Here is a 23,690-nt window from a genome sequence, read left to right on the forward strand (position 1 = left end):
AGCATGAAGATGGTTGAAACAATTTTCTATGGCATCAAAAGCATTGCTATGGGTGTTGCCCTTACAATTCTGAAGCAGAATTTAGCTTGGGCAAAGACTGGGTATTTTAATGAGTACTAGCTTACATTTTTCTTGGCATTAGGTTCATATAGGGCCATATTTCTCCAACTTTGGAAGAATATATAAAACTGAAAAAAACAACTGTGATGGTTAACCAAAATGAATGTCCACTGTGGCTAGGTATTTTAAAGAACATCAGGTAGCACTTTCTGAGAGATTTAATGGCTGGTTGCTAACTAGTAGGGGTTGTTTCAATGAAACAATAATGTACTTTTTGTCATCACTACAGCTTCACTGCTGAAGGATATTTTTGTAAGAGAAAGTGATCAAGAGACAGAGAAAGACATCATAGCACCAAAAATTTCTTCCCTGCAGTGGAGGTTAGTACCCAACTAACATCCTACAAGTGACCAAGCAACAAATAACTTTTTAAAAATGTATATATGTTTTTTATTGCCACCAGAGTTATTGCTGGGGTTTGGTGCCAGCACTATTAATCCACTGCTCCTGACGGCTATTTTTTTCTTTCTGTTTTTATTTTTATTGGTTTATTTTGTTTTCCTTTTTCTATTATACTTGATAGGACAAAGAGAAATTGAGAGAGAAAGGGAGATAGAAAGGGAGAGAGAGGGGAGCCGGATGGTAGTGCAGCAGGTTAAGTGCCCATGTTGAGCCCCTGGCTTCCCACCTGCAGGGGGCTCGCTTCACAAGTGGTAAAGTAGGTCTGCAGTTGTCTATTTTTCTCTTCCTCTCTCTGTCTTCCGCTCCCCACTAGATTTTTCTCTGTTGTACCCTACAACAACAACATGGAAACAGTAACAACAACAATAAAACAAGGCTACAAAATGGAGAAAATGGCCTCCAGGAACAGTGGGTTCAGAGCGCAGGCACCGAACCCCAGTGATAACCCTGGAGGCAGAAAAAAATAATAAAATATAAATAGATAAATAAATAAATAAATAGAAAGAAAGAAAGGTAGAGAGAAAGCTAGACACCTACTTGTTTCATGACTTGTAAAGTGCTCCCCATCCCTACAGATGGGAAATAGGGCTTGAACCCAAGTCCTCTTGCATGGTGAAATGTGTGTTTAACCAGGTATGCCACTTCCAGTTCCATGGTGCATGCTATCACAATAAATACTGAAAAAAAGGAGTTCAATTGACAAATAATAATATATTTCCTCTATTCATGTATTAAGTTGAATGCACAATGAAGAGAATTCAGTGTATGTCAAAAGGAATTTATTTTCACTTGGGCAATAAAGGCTGCTATAGGAAATAGGATGAGGCTCGGGACAGAAGGTTAGTTTTCCCGTGTCAGTCTTTTCAAAATTTTATTTATTTACTAAGAAGAGGCAGAGAAACAAAAAGGGAAGTAAAGCTAGAGATTAAAAGAGATACCTACAGCACTGCTCCACCACTCTTGAAAATCTTCCTTGCATGTGGGGAATATAGGCTTGAACCTTGGTCCCTCTGTAGTAACCCTTGATTAAAGGACAACTGGATCCTTAATACTATAGGCTAGTATTAGAAATTAGTAATAGAATCATGGTTTTTGAGAAGTAGAGTTGAACGTTCAGATTTTGATAGTAAAATATCCAAAAGTAGTTAGGAAAATTTTGCTTAAGAAAATCTTTGATGTATCTGGGGGATTAGAGCCCCAACTCCCCACCTGTAGGGAGTCCCCTTCACAAGTAGTGAAGCAGGTCTGCAGGTGTCTTTCTGTCTCCCTATATCCCTTCCTCTCTCGATATCTCTCTGTCCTATCCAATAAGATGGAAAAAAAATGGCCACCAGGAGTAGTGGGTTTGTAGTGAAGACACAAAGCAGTGATTACCATGGAAGAAAAAAAAAATGGAAGAAGGACTTTGAAATCATTAAGACCATGTAGTATATTTCTGCAAGATAAGGCTGGTGAGAAAGCATAATGGTTATGCAAAAGGGTTTGGTGCACAAGGATCAGAGGTTCTAGGTTCATTAACCAGCACTGTCATAACCAAAGCTGAACAATACTCTGGTCTTTGTATATTTTCCTCTTACTTAAATAAAATAGTTTAAAGGAGGAGAAAGAGGAACAGAAGGAGGAGGAGGAGGTGAAGGAGGGTAGGAAGAGGGAAAAGTGGTCCAAGTACTCCCAAGACATCTGACTTTGGACAGTTAAGATTTACAAATATAACCTTTTTTATCTTTATTTATTTATTGGACAGAGATAGCCAGAAATTGAGAGGAGGAGGGAAGCTAGAGAAGGAGAGAAACAGAGAGACACCTGCAGACCTGCTTCACCACTAGGAGAGCTTTCCCCTTGCAGGTGGGGACTGGAGGCTAAAACCTGGGTCCTTGTGCACTGTAGCATGTGCGCTCAACCAGGTGTGCCACCACCCAGCCCCTATATCCTTTTTTAAAAAATCCTTTTCATGGTAATAATTTCTCTTTTAGTTAGTATAGTTCTATAAAAATTTTATGCCCAAGTAGAAATAAATTCCTTGTAAAATAAGCTGAATTATACTCATTGTTCAAACAACTTAAAGTGAAAAATAGAGAACTGTGTTATTACTTATCAATTTAGTCAATTCCTTGGCAAATACTCGGAAAAATGAACAACAATAAACATATCAATAATATGGTTCACTGATTTAATAAACACATTCTTACTTTTTTGCCTACTGGATTAAATGCATCATTTAGGTTTTTTTTTTAAATCACTACAACCTTACCTGTCTCAACTAATTATTTTAAATATGTATAGTGAGAGAAAGTGATACGACTGCATGAATCCTCTTCCTGTGAAGAGTGTATGTGTGTGTGTGTGTGTGTGTGGGAGGGGGGTCAGGACTGGGTTTGTTCACACAAAATAGATACATATCCAGTAAGACACTGTGCTGACTCTAAATATCACTTATGAAGGTAATCTAACAGTTTATTATCATAACAATTTCAAAAAATAATTTAATTTCTGTCACCAAGGGAAGTTTGACTCATGTTGTTAGTAAAGATTTCAAGTGTAAATGGGGTGATTAACATTTTCAATCTGTAATGAGCAGTTGAAAATTATTTAAGGAACTAAATAAAACAGATCTCTGATCCTTTATCATAAAATCTTTCTCAACAAAGTGAACAAAAAAATCACTGACAAGAAAGTTTTGTTTTATTTAACCTTTGTAAATAAGTAAGATATAAATGCCATCCACACAAACTCCAAGGTACATATTCTGTTTCCCCATAAATTCTTCTGTGAACTTTGTTTATATCTTTTGGCTCATATCTATCTATTAGAATTTGCTGTCTTAACTGGCGAATATTTATGATTAGCAAATAAATATCATCTTTCAAATTATACCTTGACATTTATTCTATAGTATTTACCTGTCAGTGTATTTCATAATAAAATTTTAGCCAATCTTGCAGTTATGAATTTTTAGAAAAACACTGAACTAAGTTAAAAAATTGTTTTCCTAATATAACAAGTCTGAGATCTTGCATAGAAAACAAACTGTGTATATATCAGAACATGATTTAATTAACTGAAAACACTTGAATTAATATGTATAGCACAACTATAATGAAATGTATGAAGAAAGTTACTGGCCATGTGGAAAATTGTCCATTGCACCAGCATGGTATATTGTCTTTAAAAAATCTATTCAGAGCAAGTGTGTATTAACAAGGAGTCAGTCTATATGCCTTCTCCCTTCCATTCCTCAGGTTTTAGCACATATTTCTTTTTTATGCAGACCATTCTCATAAGTGTGGCATAGTACCTCCCTGTAGTTTTGAATTTTCATTTTCCTAATGATAACTTATGTGGAACACTTTTTCATATCTGTGAGCTGCCTGTAATCTTTGGGGGACTGTCTAATCAGATATTTTTCCTACATTTTATTGGGTTCTTTTTTTTCTATTCTCTTATACTATTTGTTTTCTTTATGCATTTTCAATATTTAGACTGTGGAAAACTATAGTGGTTATTGGGGGGACAGACTTTCAGTGGCAATAAAGGTAGGAAATTTTAGTCTTCTTGACTTATAGTCTCATAAAACACTATTAATATGACATGTCAGGGGGAACAGATTTAATACTTCAAGTTCTCTAACTTCCTAGACCATAGCCATAAGCAAAAATGTTTACTATAATTCAAGCATTTAATATCTTAGATCTGAAAGATGATCAGACTCTAATAAGAGGACTATTATTGTTTATTATAAGTTGTTAAAGGAGTTCTAAAAATGTATCTTCAAGTACTTAAGACATCTAAGGCAACTACAACTTTAGGCCAGACAGACAAGACCATTTAGCCCTGTAAATATCTAAAGTACAAAGATGTTCTCATACTACTAGAAGGGTACAAACCATAGTGAAGTCAAGTATAGTAATAGAGATAAAAACCATTGGATTATCATAGAAAACAACCCCCCCTACTTACAATTTGGTCAGGTCCTGCTTTTAGTTTCCCTTTCAGATCTTCTTACTCAACTTCTGTTGATGAGTGGGATCATCCCATACTCATCTTTATCTTTTTGACTTAGCTCACTTAACATAATTCCTTCTAGCTCTGTCCAAGATGGGTCAGAGAAGGTGGGTTCATTGTTCTTGATAGCTGCATAGTATTCCATTGTGTATATATACCACAGCTTTCTCAGCCACTCATCTGTTGTTGGGCACCTGGGTTGCTTCCAGGTTTTAGCTATTATGAATTGTGCTGCTATGAACATAGGAGTACACACCTTTTTTTGGTTGGGTGTTATGGAGTCCTTGGGGTATAACCCCAGGAGAGGAATTACTGGATCATATGGAAAGTCCGTGTCTAGCCTTCTGAGAGTTTTCCAGACTGCTCTCCACATAGGCTGTACCAATATACATTCCCACCAGCAATGTAAAAGGGTTCCTCTGTCCCCACAACCTCTCCAGCATTTGTTGCTGCTGTCCTTTTTAATGTATGCATTCTTACAGGAGTGAGGTGGTATCTTAGTGTTGTCTTAATTTGCATTTCTCTGACAATCAGTGACCTAGAGCAGTTATTCATATGTTTATTAGCCTTTTGGGTCTCCTCTGTAGTGAATGTTTTGTTCATATCCTCTGCCCATTTTTGGATAGGGTCATTTGCTTTTTTGGTGATAAGTTTGTTGAGCTCTTTATAAATTTTGGTGATTAGTTTCTTGTCTGATGTATGGCATATGAAGATCTTCTCCCATTCTGTGAGGGGTCTCTTTATTTGTGTGATAGTTTCTTTGGATGTGCAGAAGCTTTTCAATTTGAAGTAGTCCCATTGGTTTGTTTCTGCTTTGGTCTTCCTTGCAATTGGGTTTGATTCATCAAAGATGTCCTAGAGGTATAGGTGGGAAAGTGTTTTACCAATGTTTTCCTCTAAGTATTTGATTGTTTCTGGTCTGACATCTAGGTCTTTGATCCATTTGGAGTTGATTTTTGTTTCTGGTGAGATAAAGTGGTTCAATTTCATTCTTCTGCATATTTCAACCCAGTTTTCCCAGCACCATTTACTGAAGAGAGCCTCCTTTTCCCATTTAATCCTTTGGGCTCCCTTATCAAAGATTAGATGCCCATAGGTGTTGGGATTTACTTCTGGGCTTTCAATTCTGTTCCACTGGTCTGTGTGCCTATTTTTGTTCCAGTACCATGCTGTTTTGATGATGATGGCTTTATAATATTGTTTAAGGTCTGGGAGTGTGATGCCTCCATTTCTGTTTCTTTTCCTTAAGATGGTTTTGGCAATTCTAGGTGTTTTCAGGTTCCAGATAAATGATTGTAGTGTTTGTTCTATTCTCTTAAAGAAGCTTGGTGGAACTTTGATGGGTATTGCATTAAATTTGTATATGGCTCTGGGGAGAATATTCATTTTGATGATATTTATTCTTCCAATCCATGAGCATGGCATATCTTTCCATTTCTTGGTATCAGTTTCTATTTCCTTGAGTAACGACTCATAGTTTTCAGCATACAAGTCTTTCACTTCTTTGGTCAACTTTATGCCTAGGTATTTGATTGATTTTGCTGAAACAGTAAACTGGAGTGATTTCTGGATGTCTCCTTCTTCAGATTTAGTGTTTGCATGAAATGCCACTGATTTTCGTACATTAATTTTTTAGCCTGATACCTTGCTATATTGCCTAATAACTTCCAGTAATTTTCTGCTGGATTCTTTAGGTTTTTCTATGTATACTATTATATCATCTGCAAATAGTGAGAGCTTGATTTCTTCCCTTCCAATCTGTATTCTTTTGATTTCTTTCTCTTGCCTGATTGCTATGGCAAGAACTTCCAATACTATGTTGAAGAGTAACGGTGACAATGGACAGCCCTGTCTAGTCCCCGATCTGAGGGGGAATGCTTTCAGCTTCTGTCCATTGAGTATGATGTTGGCTGTAGGTTTGCTATATATAGACTCCACTATCTTGAGGAATTTCCCATCTATTCCCATTTTTTGTAGAGTTTTGAGCATGAATGGGTGTTGGATTTTGTCAAAGGCTTTCTCTGCATCTATTGAGATAATCATGTGGTTTTTGGCTTTGCTTTTATTGATGTGGTGAATGACATTGATTGACTTACGGATGTTGAACCAGCCTTGCATTCCTGGGATGAATCCCACTTGGTAGTGATGAACAATCTTTTTGATGTGCTGTTCTATCCGGTTGGCCAAGATCTTCTTTAATATTTTGGCATCTATGTTCATCAGAGATATTGGTCTGTAGTTTTCCTTTTTTGTTCTGTCCCTAACAGCTTTTGGTATCAGGGTGATGTTGGCTTCATAGAAGGTGGAAGGGAGTATTCCTATTTCTTCAGTCTTATGGAAAAGCTTAAGAAGTATGGGTACTAACTGTTTCCTGAAAGTTATGTAGAATTTTTGTGAAGCCATCTGGTCCAGGACTTTTGTTGTTGTGGAGGTTTTTAATAATGGTTTCAATTTCTTTGTCTGTGATTGGTGCATTTAGATTTTGTAGTTCTTCTTGGTTCAGTTTTGGAAGGGCATATGCTTCTAGGAATTGTTCCATTTGTTCCAGATTCTCTAGCTTGGTGGCGTATAGTTCTTCATAGAAGTTTCGCAGGATTCTCTGGATTTCTGTGGTGTCAGTTGTGATATCTCCTGCATCGTTTACAATTCTATTAATTTGAGTCTTCTCTCTTTTTTGTTTGGTGAGTCTGGCTCGGGGTTTGTCAATTTTGTTTAATATTTCAAAGAATCAACATTTGGCTTCATTGATCTTTTGTATGGTTCTTTTATTTTCGATGTTGTTTATTTCTGCTCTAACTTCAGTGATTTCTTTCCTTCTGGTTGCTTTAGGGTTCCTTTGTTCCTCTTCCTCTAAGTCCTTGAGTTTTGCAGTAAGGTCATTCATTTGAGCTTCTTCTTGGTGTTTAATATGCGATTGTATAGCTATAAGTTTCCCTCTCAGTACTGCTTTAGCTGTGTCCCAAATATTTTGATAGGTTGTGTCTTCATTTTCATTTGTTTCCAGGAACATTTGAGTTTCCTGCTGGAGTGAATCTCTTACCCAATGGTTCTTAAGGAGTATGTTGTTTAGTTTCCAAATTCTGTGACTTTTAATAATTGTCTGTTTGTTGTTAAATATTAGTTTTACTCCACTGTGGTCTGAGAAGATACTTGGGATGATTTCAATGCTCTTGAATTTATTAATGCTGTCTTTGTGGCCTAACATGTGGTCTATGCTTGAGTATGTGTTATGTGGATTTGAAAAGAAGGTGTATTCCAGTTTTTTTGGGTGAAGGACTCTGAAAATGTCCAAGAGGTCTAAGTCTGTCAATCTCTTCATTCAATTCTCTTGTATCTTTGTTGGTTCTCTGCTTTGTTGATCTAAGTGTGAGAGTGGGGTATTGAAGTCTCCCACTATTATTTTATTACTATTGATGTATTTTTGAAATTCTTTCAGTAAGTGCTTGACTTATTAGATGGCCCCTCATTGGGCACATAGATGTTAATAATTGTTAAGTCTTGGCTGATTGATCCTCTAATCATTATATAATGTCCTTGCCTATCTTTTATTTATTTATTTAATTAAAAATCTATAGTGTCTGAGATGAGAATGGCTGTTCCTGCCTTTTTTTGTGGTCCGTTAGCCTGTGTGATAGTTTTCCATCCTTTCACTTTAAGTCTGTGTTTATCTTGTTGTGACAGATGGGATTCTTGCAAGCAGCATATGGTTGGGTTATGTTTTCTGATCCATCCCCCACTCTGTGCCTTTTGATGGGTGAGTTTAAGCCATTGACATTTATTGATATTATGGATTTAATGTATTCTAGTGCCATTGTTCAAAAAAAATTTTTTTGTTTGCTCTGATATATTGCAAGTATTATAGTGATAAACTTTTTCATAAGAGGTCTTTTAGAACCTCTTTCAGTGCCTGTTTGGTTATGGTTGCCTCCTTATTTATTTATTTATTATTGGATAGAGATAGAGCGAAGTTGAGAGTGTAGGGTAGGTAGAGAGGGAAAGAAACAGAGATACATGCATTCCTGCTTCACCACTGATGATATTTTCCCCTACAGTTGGGGACCAGGGGCTTGAACCTGGGTTCCTGTGTGCTGTAGTGTGTGCACTGAACCAGGTGTGCCACCACCTCTCCCCTCAACTATTGTTTGATATTGTGAATGAACATAGGGGATAGTGATTTCAACTTTTTTCTTTAGTTAATGTCTATGAGATGCTGCCACCTTTGCTGCCTATTCTTTGATGTCTTTCTGCATTTTGAATGGCTAAGAATAAATCAACACTTATTCAACATCTAATATATGCTAGCAATTAAGCTATTTACAGTTATATTTTATTTAACCACCCACCCTAGGACAGAGATTACTTTATCTCATGCCTTTAAAAAGGGGAAGGTTGTTTTCAGAAGCTGGTTCCACTGTTAACAATGATGAAGTCATCTCCTTCACCTCATCTTGAATGGAGTTTGAAGTAATCATGGTGAGAAAGAAACAAACAGGATAAAACTTGGACTAGGTTTGTTGTACGTACAGAACCAAATGGGGGGGGGACTCTAGGGAAGGAGGGAGAGGAAAGTGAACTGAGGGTAAGTGGGTAATTAAGACCCTTAGTACATGATGGAAAAGAACCTAAGTTGAGGGTGAGAGCATTTTGTTAACAACTATTACAGAGTGATGAGAAATTGTATCCATGAGTCAAGAACTTTACTGAGGGGGGAATTTAGAGAAATTATAAGATTTAACACCTTAAAGGAAGTAAGCTACCATGGTAGTTTTCAAAACTTAAATATGCTTTAGGATATGGTTCTAAGTGTTATTATTTAATCCTGTTTTGGGAATAAAGATACTAATATTATAATGCAACCTTATGTTGACATTGGCTTATTATAGCCATGAGTAAGTGTAAATAATAGCTTTGTGAAAAGGTAACATATATCAGAAACTATTTTAAAAGCCCTTCACTGAACTGAGTCAATAGTCCTTTCTATGAAAAGAATATGCATTGTGGTCTTTTTCAGATATAAAGAGATAGAGACAGAACAAGAGTGTGAATAACATTGTAGCACCAGAGCTTCCTCCAAGAAGCCTGACTCAAACCTGGGCCATACACATAACAAAGTTCTATCCAGGTGAGTTATTTTTGCTGACCCCATAGTGATGTCTTATTTCAGAAATGCTACATATGTACAAACTACTGTATTTTACTGTTGACTGGAAACCATTAATCCTCCAAAAATTGTCTTATTTCAACTGGTTTGGTAGAAAATTTTGAATCTTAATAATACTTAGATATGAGTACTAATGTTTCAAACAGGCTATTGGGAGTCAGGCTGTAGCACAGTGGGATAAATGCAGGTGGTGCAAATCTCAAGGACCCAAGGACCAGCGTAAGGATCCTGGTTCAAGGCACGACTCCCCACTTATAGGGGAGTCGCTTCACAAGCAGTGAAGCAGGTCTGCAGATGTCTATCCTTCTCTCTCCCTCTCTGTCTTCCCCTTCTCTCTCCGTTTCTCTATGTCCTATCCAACAACAAATACATCAATAATGACTACAACTATAAAACAGCAAGGGCAACAAAAGGGAATAAATAAATAAATATTTTTTTAAAAATAGCCTATTTTACTTAGATTAAAAGAAAGCTCAGGTATCTTGTTAACTATTTATTGATGTAGGAATAAAATAATTTATGTGAACTTAAATGCAATATCATTAACTATTTATCATTTTAAATGTTCCATTTATAGGAATTAAACATAGACATGTAATTTATTATTACATTAATAATTTGATAGCTATGCTAATCATTTAATTCTAGGAACAATTTGATCGTTTTACTGAAATAGGTTAGTTGAATTGCTTAAGTTTGATTTTACTATAGGAGAGCCACCTAGAAGATATTGTGGTTCCAGGTATTTGATACTTATTTTAGGAATTCAGCCGTTCTGAATTTCTCTTATAACCTTTGAAAGCCTTTTCCGATTAGGTTATATAACTGAATTTGCTTTCAGGTTGCATTGTTATGGTCAGTACATTTATTTTGATTTGAATGTGTCCAGAAAGCATATTTTTGGTGTGAAGCATCAAAGTATGTTTTTCTTTGCTACATGAAAATAACTTGCAGATTTGCTGGACATTTGATATAAAATGATTCTATAGTTTCAGGCACAAATGAACTTTAATTTTAACCTTATAATGATTATGCATGTTTATGGAAAAATGAGTTTAAATGTAGAACCGCAATCATTGTCTGCATTTTCCAAACTTTTCCAGGCCTAAATGCCTTTTTGTTTAGCAAAGTTTCCATGCCTTTGGGTTACTAAGAATCAAATAATGTAAACGCATACATTTTTATTTGGTTGAATTTGTAGCCAAAATGGCAGTGAATAGTGAGTTTTATTCATGAGATCCTATTTTACATGGACTTTGCCTATGGTTCTTGGAACACAATGGTGGCATATCAAGGAAAGGAATAAGGTAGCCTGTGGAAATCGCATGACTTATGACTGATGCTGTAGGTAGAAGTTAGAAGGCAGTTACTGTAAATAAGGAATTACTGTAAATAAAACAATCTTAGGAGTATTTGTGCTGGTGTTCATAGTCAAAGTTGCTTTCTGGTTGGTGAGTTTTCAGCACTAAATGAAATACTTATAATTAAGACTGTTGGCTATGCTTTGTACTCAAGTGAAACCTAAGAAGCTTGAAATAAGATCTCAGTCAGTAGCAGAAAGGACTGGTACAGGACCCATTTCCCAAAGGAGAGAGAGTTGGCTAGAGTAAAAGATATTTTCAGGATTTTGGTCAAATTGGCTGGAATTCAGCTTTCCTTTACCAGGGGCATTTTGGAGAACAAACAAGAAAGTATGGTAAAACTCAAAATTACAAAAATGGAAAATAAAAATATTGAAGTTTAGTAACTCACTTAAGGAATGCAAGTTAATTCTGTACCCCATTACCTGGGGGATTTCCCTTCCCTTCCCTTCCCTTCCCTTCCCTTTCCTTCCTTTTTTTTCTTTTTTTTTAATGTGATACCAGTCTTGAGCCTATTACTCCCAAATCTCTAATACTCATCAAGTGACTTTTTTTACTTTTCTTAATTCTGATTAAATTGATCATTTGCTTTACCATTGCGTGTACAATCTAAAGTTGTATTTTGTTCTGTATGATCTTCAGCTTTTACCAAGTGAACTTTGAACTTTTCACTTTCTTTCCTGTTGTGATGTGATGTTATTTTAGTTGTTGCTGTTAATGGGCTTCAAGACTCTGGGATGAATTTTTAAGATAGAGAAAGGGAACCAGGGAGAAAAAGAAAGGCAAGACAGCATTTCTTATCTTCTGATGATATATTAATGAGAGAATAAAGAATATCATTTGTAAAAAGATGGCATTAACAAATCTACAAATCAGTCTATTTAATGCATAGACTTTACCTACAAATTATATAGAGTATATATTAATGTAAAAGTGTTTTTACTTTTTACAAGTTGAACATGTTAATTTCTGATGTTTCAAAATGAGCAATAGTGATAGAAACAATGAGAAATTGAGAGGGGAGGGGGATATAGAGAGGGAGACAGACACAGAGAGAGAGAGAGACACCTGCAGCTCTGTTTCACCACTTTTGAAAGTTTCCCCCTTGGGATTGGGGCCTTGAACCTGGGTCCTTGAGCATTGTAACATGTGTTCAACCATGGGCGCCACCACTTGACCCCTTTCATTTTTTTAAGGCCTTTTTTTAAATTAGTTAATTTATTTTGGGATAGAGACAGAGAGAAATTGAGAGAGAGATGGGGGAAGAGAGTGAGAGAAAGATAGACACTTGCAGCACTGCTTCGCCACTAGTGAAGCTTCCCTCCACAGGTGCGGATTGGGGGCTTGAACCTGGGTCCTTGTGCACTGTGATGTGTCAGCTGAACCAGATGCAGCCCCTATACCTCAATATTTCCTTTTCTTTAACATTATTGACTTACTATTTAGGGAATTTTGTGAATTCCTAGAAACTTAAGTATTGTTTTTTTATCATCTTTTAAAAAATTTATTTAAAAAAGGAGACATTAACAAAACCATAGGATAAGAGGGGTGCAACTCCACACAGTTCCCACCACCAGATCTCTGTATCCTATCACCTTTCCTGATAGCTTTCCTATTCTTTATCCCTCTGGGAGTATGGACCCAAAGTCATTGTGGGTTGCAGAAGGTGGAAGGTCTGGCTTCTGTAATAACTTCATCGCTGAACATGGGCATTGACTGGTCGATCCACACTCCCAGTCTGTCTCTCTCTTTCCCTAGTAGGGTGGGTCTCTGGGGAAGCTGCTCCAGGACACATTGGTAAGGTCGTCTGTCCTGGGAAGTCTGATTGGCATCATGCTGGCATCTGGAACCTGGTGGCTGAAAAGAGAGTTAACACACAAAGCCAAACAAATTGTTGACCAATCATGGGCCTAAAGTATTGTTTTAAGTATTGTTTTATGTTTTGATTTGTTGTTGTATTTTAAGGTTTATCTATTAGCAGGAAAAAGAGTGAACTGGAGCACCACTCTAGCATATGTGATCTCAGAGATCAGATGTAGGATATCACACATTTAAGACTGGGCTTTAATACTGGTCAGGTTGTCTGCTCTATTTCTGTGAGAAAAAATTTTCTCTTTAGAAGTTCTTTTAAGGAACATTTGGAATTTTGATAGATTGCATTGTAATTTTTTGTAATATCCTCTTCCAGTTTTTGTGATGGTAGTTGGCATTGTAAAACTGAATTTGGAAGCATTGCCTTCCCTTTAATGTTTTTGAAAAGTTTGAAAAGAAATGTTTCATGGAATTCACCCATGAAGTTTTCTGATCCTGAACATTTATTTATAGCGATGCTTTTTTATTGCTAATTTGATTTCCTCACTTATTCTTAGTGTGTTCAGATTTTCTGTTTCTTCATTTTATTTTTGCTATTTTCTGTTTATGGATACTTGTCTATTTCCTCTAAGCTGCCAAATTTTTAAGGATATAGTTGTTAATAGTAGTCTACTATGGTCTTTTGTATTTTTGCTACTGTAATGATATCTCTATCACTTATAATTTCATTCGTTTGATTAGTTTTGTAACTAAACTCATAATATATTTAATTTTCTCTATCTTTTGAATACAAGCTCTTAGTTTTTAGTTTTTATTTATTTATTATCAGATAGAGACAGAGAGACATTGGGAGGGGGGTAGAAGGTAAGAGGGAGAGAGACAGAGAGACACCTGCAGCCCTCTTCACCACTTGTAAAGCTTTTCCCCTGCAGATGGGGATCAGGGCCTTGGACCTAGGTCCTTGTGCACTGTAATGTGAGCACTTACCCAAGTGTGCCACCACCTGGCTCCCACAAACTCTTAGTTTTGTTGTTGTTATCTTTATTTTTGGTTCTTTATTATCCTATTTATTCACTTCATTTTTTAACACAGTATTTGAAATTAAACTACTAAGATTTTTGAGTCAGTACACTTTCGAGACTTGGACATAGCAGTTGCTTTCTGAAGCTAGTAAGTGGTTGGGTGCTGAAATCTTCAGTTGCTGGATTACAGGGGTGAATTTTATGATTCAGCAAATCCTACCCATGGGATTTTAATTCTCAACCACTTTCCCAAATAACTTGGTTATAATAATAACTATGACGTTTTTATAACCTCATACAGCAGGAGCCTTCCCCATTCTCTATAAAACCTACATTTCGGGGAGTCAGGCTGTAGCGCAGTGAGTTAAGCACAGAGGACTGGCATAAGGATCCAGGTTCGACCCCCCTGGCTCCCCACCTGCAGGGGAGTGGCTTTATGGGCAGTGAAGCAGGTTTGCAGGTGTCTATCTTTCTCCCCCCCTCTCTGTCTTCCCCTCCTTTCTCTGTTCTATATAACAACATCAACAACAACAATAACTACAACAATAAAACATAGACAACAAAAAGGAGTAAGTAAATAAATATTTTTTAAAAAACACATTTCTCCCAGTCCTGAAACCCCTGTAGCGTAGCTTATTTTCCTGCATGCTCCTCTTGATCCACACCATCTGATACTGCACCTGCTGATCTCAACCAAATCAATGCAACCAGCACCATTTTGACACGTTTTCTTCTTCTACTTGTTTTTGCTCTATCATATGATTTGGAATTTTATGGTTCCATTTTGCTTATTCAAATTATCTTAATTTATTGATGATCCACTGATTGTTCATGAATCTACTATTTAATATTCTTAGTTTTGTGAAATTTTCAATTTCCTTGTAATAGTTTCTAGCTTTTCAATATTATAGTTAGAAATATATGTAATTTACTATTTTTAACAGCTTCAGAGTATTTCATTGTGTGTACGTACCATAGCTTCCCTAGCTAGTAGTCTTTCATTGGTTATCTGGTTTTTTTCTAAGTTTGGGCTATTACAAACTGAACATTGGTGTGCATAGGTCTTTGCAGACAAGTGCTTTTGTCTTTCCTGAGTATATATCCAGGAGAGGGATTGATGAGTTATGGGGTAGGTCCACTTCCAGTGTTATGATGAATCTCCAGACTGTTCTCTATAGGAATTAAACCAACTTGTATCCCCACCAGCAATGTTAGAGAGTCCCTTTCCCTTTACAACCTCTTCAACAATTTGTGAATTTGTCTTTTCTTTTCCTTTTTTAAAAATATTTATTTAATTTATTTATTCACTTTTGTTGCCCTTGTTGTTTTATTGTTGTAGTTATTATTGTTGTCCTTGTTGTTGTTGGATGGGACAAAGAGAAATGGAGAGAAGAGGGAAAAGACAGAGAGGGGGACAGAAAAATAGACACCTGCAGACATGCTTCACCACTGTGAAGCGACTCCCCTGCAGGTGGGGATCCAGGGCTTGAACTGGGATCCTTTTGCCGGTCCTTGTGCTTTGCGCCACTGACGCTTAACCTGCTGTGCTAACGCCCGACTCCGAAATTTGTCTTTTCTAATGTGTAACATTCTCACAGTTGTACAGTGCTTTCTTCTTGTTTTGATTTTCATTTCCTTGATCATCAGTGACTTTGAGCATTTTTTCATATTTCTGTTGGCCTTTTGGATATCTTCTTTAGAGAATATTCTGCCTATATCTTTCCCCCTTATTCCAACGGGGTTGCTTGTCCTTTCATTGTAGAGTTTGGTTAATTGTGTAATTTGATTATGAGTCCTCTGCCAGAGGTATAACACATAAATAATTTCTTGTTGAAAAAGTTTTCTGATCTCAGACTTCCTGATACTTCTCATTAGAAATCCAACTGATTGTTACCTTTGCATATGTTTACAAAATATATTATTTGTCTACAACATACATTCCTTTGAATAATTTTCAATGAGGCCTGTATTTCAGTCTCTGTCCCATTTATCATAAAATCCTTCTTTAAGTCAAAATCTAGATATTTAGAAGACTTCTGCCCATAGCCAGTAGAGGGTTTGGAATGCCACACTGATCATCCATCAGTCTTTTTTTTTTTTTTTTTTTTTTTTCTTAGGAAGCCCCACCACAGTGTTGGTAATGTCACAGAGCAAAACCAGTGAAGTGTCCTGGTGTGCGAGAGAAATAACCACCCTGCTTCATGATTTCCTTATAACTAGATGCACTCTCTTCTGCTCTGTGAAACACTTTTGAAATTTGCGTGTGTATGTCTAGTGTTTGCTTTACTTTTGTGAAGTACTTTATCTGTCTTTGAAAAATGCAAGGAAATACTTATAAAAATAACACCTAAATTATGTGGAGTGGCCTGATGATGCTATCTTTGCTTCCTTCTTTTTTGAATTAACATCTCCCTCCTGTTTTTGCAAGCCCCCCCCCAGAACACACACACACTGAAAGCACCCATAACTCCTTCCGTTGCATAAAGTCGATGTGCTGGATGCCAAAGAAGCCCATTCAGGTTGTTGGCTGTACTGGGAAGAGTGACCACAGCCTTCTGTTGGGAGAGTCATTAGCTGGGGTTAATCTGTGAGAATCACCTTTTTTTAAGGCTGTGGGCCAGGTGGTGGCACACCCAGTTAATTGCACATAGTACTATGTACAAGAACCTGGATTTGAGCCCCCACTTCCCATTTGCAGGACAGATGTTTCATGAGCAATGAAGCAGGTCTGTAGGCATCTACCTTTCTCTCTCCCTCTCTACCTCTCCCACCCCTCTCAATTTATCTCTGTCCTATCAAATAAAATAATTAAGAAAATGGCCTCCATGAGCAGTGGATTTATAATGCCAGCACTGAGCCCCAGCAATAACACTGGAGGTGGGGGAGATTTAAGGCTGCACCTAGCATTAACAGACTGCTCCTAACTCCTAACCTTCCTGAAAGAACAGGCAAATAGAAAGGGACTACCTTCACTGCTTGTTCTGGCCACTAGGTGTCTCCTCTTATTTATTTATTTATTTATTTATTTATTTATTTATTTATATTTTATTTATTTATTTTATTTAAGAAAGGATTAATTAACAAAACCATAGGGTAGGAGGGGTACAACTCCACACAATTCCCACCACCCAATCTTCATATCCCACCCCCTCCCCCGATAGCTTTCCCATTCTCTATCCCTCTGGGAGCATGGACCCAGGGTCATTGAGGGTTGCAGAAGGTAGAAGGTCTGGCTTCTGTAATTGCTTCCTCGCTGAACATGGGCGTTGACTGGTCGGTCCATACTCCCAGTCTGCCTCTCTCTTTCCCTATTAGGGTGTGTCTCTGGGGAAGCTGAGCTCCAGGACACATTGGTGGTGTCTTCAATCCAGGGAAGTCTGGCCGGCATCCTGATGACACCTGGAACCTGGTGACTAAAAAGAGAGTTAACATACAAAGCCAAACAAATTGTTGAGCAATCATGGACCCAAAGCTTGGAAAAGTGGAGAGGAAGTATTAGGGAGGTACTCCCTGCAAACTCTAGTATACTTCTGCTTTCTTACTTTGGTGCCATACTCCAAACTCAGTCAATTTCTGCTTTGTGTTTCTACTTCTTTTTTTTTTTTACATGCATAACATTCCCCAGATTCCCATTTAGCAATACAACCCCCACTATTTCATTCATCATTTTTCATGGACCTGTATTCTCCCCACCCACCCACCCACCCCAGAGTCTTTTACTTTGGTGTAATACTCCAATTCCATTTCAGGTGCGACTTGTGTTTTCTTTTCTGATCTTGTTTTTCAACTTCGGCCTGATGAGTTCTCTCATCCATCAGTCTTAATGTCTGGCAGATGCTTATGAATATGGTGATTGTACCTGGGATAACTGGAATAAACTCAGTATCTATTAAAGAATTAAAAGAATGTACCTGACATTATGACATTTGGATAATGACAGTTTCAAACACCCTTACACTGGTGTTTTCCCCCTTCAAAATGTATTCTGATTTATTTATGTGGGAGCATGGAGGTAGTGCAATAGGTTAAGTGAACACAGTGTACAGCACAAGGATCCTGGTTTGAGCCCCAGGCTTCCCACTGGAGAGGGGCTCACTTTACAAGTGGTGAAGCAGGTCTGCAGGTGTCTATCTTTCTCTCCCACCTCTCTTCCCCTCCTCTTTCAACTTCTCTCTGCCCTACTTAACAGCAGCCATAATACAGTGACAACAGTGAAAAAAAGATGGCCCCTAGGAGCAGTGGATTTATAGTGCAGGCACCTAGCCCCAGCAATAACCCTGGAGGCAAAAAAGAAAAAAAAAAGCAACTTCTGATATATGCCTGTGTAATGTATAAGACAAAACCTGTTTTTGTCTGAACCATGTTGTGTAATGATAAGTTTTACAAATAAATACTCTTTGAAGATTGGGAAGAGGGGGCACATACCACTGCCCTCTGAATGACAACTGTCTGTGACTACTTTATTCCCACCCTGGGGACATCTAATCTAAGGGCCCTGGAAACTCCACCATGTATTTGCTATACCTTCTCCCACTCCATGGCAGGGTCTTTGTGTTATGGTGGTGATTCCCTTTGCTGTGTGGAAGTTTTTCAGTTTAATGTAGTTTGATTTTTTTTTTTTTTGGCTTTGATTTTCCTTGCAGTTGAATTTTTTTTTTGGCTTTGATTTTCCTTGCAGTTGAATTTTGATCAATGAAGATGTTACAAAACCTTCTATGGAAGAGAGTTCTGCTTTTTTTTCCTCTAAGTATTTGATGGTTTCTTGTCTATCATTTAAATATTTGATCCCCTTTTTGTTTTTTTAAATGTTGGAAAGTGGTAGTCTAGTTTTATTCTTCTGCTCGCCTTTTGATTTAAATTTGAATAAATCTCTTTATAGTTTCTCTTAAGGCATATTTGTGAGTGGTTAACTACAGAAAAAAAACTCTATTTGAGACTGTTTTTATCTTTGCTATATTTCTAGTGCAATATAGTAAAAAGGAGACTCATGCCTTTTCATAGACTAATTTGGTTGTCTGTATCTCCTTAGTTAACTTTAAAAAATCAAAGTACTTTATTCTGAATAAATTACAGGAGACTTCTTGTCATACAATAGCATTCACTCTATTAAGAGAATGGAGAGAAGAATTTTGTAGACTTCCTATAGACATTACATTATTAATACAACTACCATAAATACAGTGGCTTCATGACTCTGTGTCTATAGCTTTGTCCTATAAATGAAAATATTAATATCAAAATGAATTTTCAAATTTTGACAAATAAGTGCTTAGAGTAACAGTATACTCTAAATACTAAAAGAAAAAACTTGGAGGTACTACCTATGCTATCTGATTTTTAATGTACTGGATATCTACCAGAAAAGTAAAGAGATTTTAATTGTCATCTTGGGAAACCATTCATTTGTGACTTTATGTGATGGAGTGTTGACTAAAAAAAAGTATATTTATAAGACATATTCCTCTGAATATTCTTTAAATGACTCTGAAATAAAGGTATGCAGGTCAGTAGATGTTTTGTTATTATTTCCCTAGACTTTCACAGTCATATTTAATAGAAGTAGTTTGTACCATGCACTGAGACTAAACAACTATTCAGTAACAAGTTTGTTGATGTTGTTTAGGGCTTTATTATTATTATTCATTACTGCAGAAAGGCACAACATTGCTGGTGACATAGGGAAAGAAACAAGACAAGAAAAGAGCAGGCAGAGTTAGACAGTGGGTTCTAGGCAAGTCCATGGAATTCAAAATTTGCAAATCCCTATACAATCTATAGCATATCATCCTTTATTCCATTGGGACTGAATGCAGTGGGAGATGGAAGGTATAGCTGGCACTGTATTGTTTTTCTAGCCATGCATGCAGAAGAAGTGTGACCATCCTCACTTCCTGGTAAAGAAAGGGAGCAATCTTTACAAATGGAAATTGCTTTTTCTATATGTAAAGGAATCTTAGAAAAGACTCACTTTGATTTAATTTTCATAACTTCTCCTATGACTTCTTTTTCTTAACAACAGACAAATAAAGTCAGTCTTTATTCCAAGCAAGCATATTCTGGGAGAGGGTATTATACATCCCTTTAGCAGTGTTGCTTGTGTATTATTAACCTGTGTATCAGTCACTTTTGTGCATTAGAACTGCCAGGTTTTGGGAGTCGGGCGCTAGCACAGTGGGTTAAGCACACATGGTGCAAAGTGCAAGGACCAGCGCAAGGATACTGGTTCTAGCCCCCAGCTCCCCACCTGCAGGGGGGGGGGGTCGATTCACAGGCGGTGAAGCAGGTCTACAGGTGTCTATCTTTCTCTCCCCTTCTCTGTCTTCCCCTCCTCTCTCCATTTCTCTCTTCCTATCCAACAACGACAGCATCAATAACAACAATAGCTACAACAATGAAAAACAACAAGGGTAACAAAAGAGAAAACAATCAAACAAACAAATAAGTAAATAAATATAAAAAAAGAACTGCCATGTTTTGTGTTAGTCATTGCTATACTTCAAGGAACTCTGAATTGTATGTATAATAACCTTGTTTTCTAGAAATATAATGCAGAACATATGTTTAACAATATACAGTTTATTTTATTATAACTTTATTTTTTCCCATTACTCTTCTGCTTTACAGTTAAGTAAGTGTTTTGATTTTTTAAAAATGAAACAAGTGAGATATTTTGTCTATGAGTTTAGCCTCAAATAATATGGAAAATATTTAAATTTTATTAGGGTCTGTGGTAAAGAATGAAACATCATTATGTGAAGAGTAATGATTAAGTGTGGACAGCAAAAGCAGGAAAGGAGGGAGAAGACTTAAGCAGGAACTTTGTACTACGTTGTCAGTGGGTTCCATATTTGCAGTGGCTTCATATCTATGTGGTGGATTTAAAGGGCCCAAGTGGAACCTCTCATCAATGAGTGGATTAAAAATAGGGAATTGAGAAGGTTGTTTAGAGCTGTAGAAGCCACAGGTTCCTGAATAATACACAGGGGGCTGTTTGGTGGACTTGAGAACTCAAAAATTCACCCTTGTGGCAATAGGGAAATCAGCCAAACTCCAAGGTGTCTCTTTGCCATAGAAACCCAGGTGTTTGAGCTCAGATTGCTCTGCATCTGGGAAAGGGACTTCGATCTCACTGATGGAAATGGCCTAAAAAAAGAAGAAGGGACTTGGGACCCTTATCTTGTCCACACCTACCCTAACTGGGTCTCTGGTTAAGGAACATCAGGTGTTATAATACTATATCCCTTCTTCAATGCTACTCCCTTCCTTATATACTCACATACAAAGCACAACCAGCTCCACCAACATAAACCAAAACAGATGGGCAAAATAAGTAAAACTCCAATGATGGGAAATCAAGTTGTCCAGGTGCTTCATGAGGCAGATCCATAGGGGAAGGGTTTAGTAATTATATTGTCAGGAAACTTGAAAAATATGAATCTCTCAACTTAATGTGGAGAAGTAGATTAAGAAAGACATAAGTGATCTCAAAAACTCACTGGGTAGGAAAATGCAAAAAATGAAAATAGAGCTACAGTGTTTAAAGGACATTTTGAATGCATACCAGTCGCCAATAGCAAATCAGTGAGGTAGACTAACCAAAGTAGAAGAGAGACCAACAGAAATAAAAGAAAAATTGAACTGAAACACTATATTTCACCAAACACAAAAGTAAATTCCAAGTGGATTAAGGACTTGGATGTTAGACCAGAAACTATCAGGTACTTAGAGGAAAATATTGGCAGTACTCTTTTCTACCTAAATTTTAAAGACATCTTCAATGAAACAAATCCAATTACAAAGAAGACTAAGAGAAGCATAAACCTATAGGACTACATCAAATTAAAAAGCTTCTGCACAGAAAAAGAAACCAATACCCAAACCAAGAGACCCCTCACAGAATGGGAGAAGATCTTTACATGCCATAATCAGACAAGTGACTAATAACCAAAATATATAATGAGCTTGCCAAACTCAACAACAAAAAAACATATAACCCCATCCAAAAATGGGAGAGGACACAGGCAGAATATTCACAACAGAAGAGATCCAAAAGGCTGAGAAACACATGAAAAAAAATTTCCAAGTCTCTGATTGTCAGAGAAATGCAAATAAAGACAACAATGAGATACCACTTCACTCCGGTGAGAATGTCATACATCAGAAAAGGTAACAGCAACAAATGCTGGAGATATTGTGTGGTCAAAGGAACCATCCTGCACTGCAGGTGGGAATGTAAACTGGTCCAACCTCTGTGGAGAACAGTCTGGAGAACTCTCAGAAGGCTAGAAATGGACATACCCTATGATTCTGCAATTCCTCTCCTAGGGATATATCCTAAGGAACCCGACACACCCATCCAAAAAGATCTGTGTACACATATGTTCTTAATAGCACAATTTGTAATAGCCAAAATCTGGAAGCAACCCAGGTGTACAACAACAGATGAGTGGCTGAGCAAGTTGTGGCATATATACACAATGGAATGTGTATATGTAAATGGTGAATTCACCGTTTTCAGCCGGTCTTGGATGGACCTTGAAAAAATCATGTTAAGTGAAATAAGTCAGAAACAGAAGGATGAATATAGGATGATCTCACTCTCAGGCAGAAGTTGAAAAACAAGATCAGAAGAGAAAACACAAGTAGAACCTGAACTGGAATTAGCATATTGCACCAAAGTAAAAGACTCTGGGGTGGGTGAGTGGGTGGGAGAATACAGGTCCAAAAAGGATGACAGAGGACCTAGTGGAGGTTGTATTGTTATATGGAAAAATGAGGAATGTTATGCATGTACAAACTACTGTGGAATGTAAAACATTAATTACCCAATAAAGAAATTTAAAAAAAGAAAAGTAAATATTGTGATGTGTGGCGGCTGAGTGGTGGTGCACCTGGTTGACCACACATGATACAATGTGCAAGAACCTGGGTTCAGGCCCTCCAACCACCACCTTCAGGGGGAAAACTTTGCTTGTAGTGAAGAAATGTTGCAGGTCTTTCTCTCTCTCTCTTTCTCTCTCTCCCTCTCCCTCTTGATTTCTGGCTCTCTGTAACCAATAAATCAATAAAGATAATAAAAAAGATGTACCATGTTACAGGAAGTGGCTCAGTGGATAAAGCATTAGAATCTCAAGCACAAGGTTCTGAGTTCAATCACCAGCAGCACATGTACCAGACTGATGTTTGGTTCTTTCTCTCTTTCCTTCTATCTTTCTCATTAGTAAATAAAGTCTTAAAGAATATATCCAAACTATAAAGGTCTCAGAAGGAGTGGAGTGAAGAAGGAAATAGAGTCCATATTCAGTGATTAAAGCAGTTGAATGTTACCAGTCTGGGATTTGGTCACATTGTAGCTATTCAGGAATCAGGGAGAACTACCAAATTCCTAAACCCAAATAAGTCTACACTAAGATACATTACTGTGAAATTATCAAAAGTCATGAACAAAGAAAAAAATCTACACACTGTCAGAGAAAAGAAGAAAGTAAATTACAAGACACAGTAGTCATAGCTACATCATATTTATCTTCAGGAACCACGGAAGCCAGGACAGTGAGGAGTGGTATATTCAATATTTTAAAAGACAATAAATGCCAGACAAATATTTTACACGTTACCCATAAGAATTATCATTTAAATATGAAGGAGCAATCAAAGCAGTACCAGACACACAAAAAATAAGTTTTTCATTACCAGACCTGCCTGGCAAGAGCTATTGAAAGGAATGCCACAGATAAGGAAACAAGGAGCATTTAACTCACAGCAAGACTTTGCACAGTAATACAGACCCAGAAACACTAGTCATAAACA

The sequence above is a fragment of the Erinaceus europaeus genome, chromosome 13 (genome assembly GCF_950295315.1).
Source record: "Erinaceus europaeus chromosome 13, mEriEur2.1, whole genome shotgun sequence".
NCBI classification, from domain to species: domain Eukaryota; kingdom Metazoa; phylum Chordata; class Mammalia; order Eulipotyphla; family Erinaceidae; genus Erinaceus; species Erinaceus europaeus.